This window comes from Euphorbia lathyris, chromosome 1, assembly GCF_963576675.1.
Source record: "Euphorbia lathyris chromosome 1, ddEupLath1.1, whole genome shotgun sequence".
Classification (NCBI taxonomy): Eukaryota; Viridiplantae; Streptophyta; class Magnoliopsida; order Malpighiales; family Euphorbiaceae; genus Euphorbia; species Euphorbia lathyris.
In genome coordinates this window covers 136,953,564-136,954,489 of record NC_088910.1, presented here as the reverse complement: position 1 = coordinate 136,954,489, position 926 = coordinate 136,953,564, and the positions used below count along the sequence as shown (strand labels likewise).

Here is a 926-nt window from a genome sequence, read left to right as displayed (position 1 = left end):
GTTACATATTAATCATGATTAGACTAACTATTTACAACTACCTGATATTCTAAATAGAATTTTTTAAAATATCAAGTACATAAAAACTAAAATTGGTTTTAGCAATGTCAGTATTTGAATTCCTTGAGTTTGTCAAAGGTCTCAGTGCAATTTAATGGGTTTCAATCCGATGATCCAAATGGGCACATTCAAGAATTCATCACGTTGTGCAACACATTCAGATCAAACAGAGGTGTTTCTGACGACGTAATCAGACTAAAGCTGTTTCCTTTTTCCCTAAGGGATAAAGCGAAAAACTGGCTAAGAAATTTACAGCCAGGGACAATCACAAGTTGGGAAGAAATGGCATGAGCTTTTCTGATGAAATATTTCCCACCGCGACAAGCAATCAAACTGAGAAATGAAGTTTCGCGGTTTGTACAAGAAGAGGATGAATCGCTGGTAGAAGCCTGGGAGAGATACAAAGAGTTGTTGAGAAGGGTGCCAAATCATGGTATCCCTATGTGGATGCAAGTGCAAAATTTTTACAATGGTGTGACCAACATTTACAAAATTCAAATCGAATCCATTGCTAACGGTAATCCAGAAGATCTTGAGCCACAGGCTTTGTATGACCTTATTGAGAAGGTAGTAACCACAAGTTATAACTGGCACTCAGCCAGAAGTGAAGGGAAGAAGGTAGGAAATGATGATGTTGTGTCAAAATTGACAAGTCAGGTAGAACAGCTTGCTAGACAACTGGGCAAGATAAATGTGTCTTCGATTCACAACGAACCACCATTCAATGACATTTGCGATTTTTGTGGAGGTCTTCATTTCAGTATCAACTGTCCCGGAGTTAAGCAGGGAAAGAGCGCACAGGCAGAATGTGATTACGCAGGGTATAACCAGAGGAATCCACCTAACCCGTATTCCAACACGTATAA

The 926-nt window shown here is 39.2% G+C and overlaps 1 non-coding gene across 1 annotated transcript; it reads right to left on the bottom strand.

Moving 5' to 3' along the window:
* Positions 1–390: 390 nt before the first annotated feature.
* Positions 391–497, bottom strand: LOC136216222 (small nucleolar RNA R71). The gene has a single exon (XR_010683214.1). It is a non-coding gene; the product is annotated as a small nucleolar RNA R71 (small nucleolar RNA).
* Between the last annotated feature and the right edge of the window lie 429 nt (positions 498–926).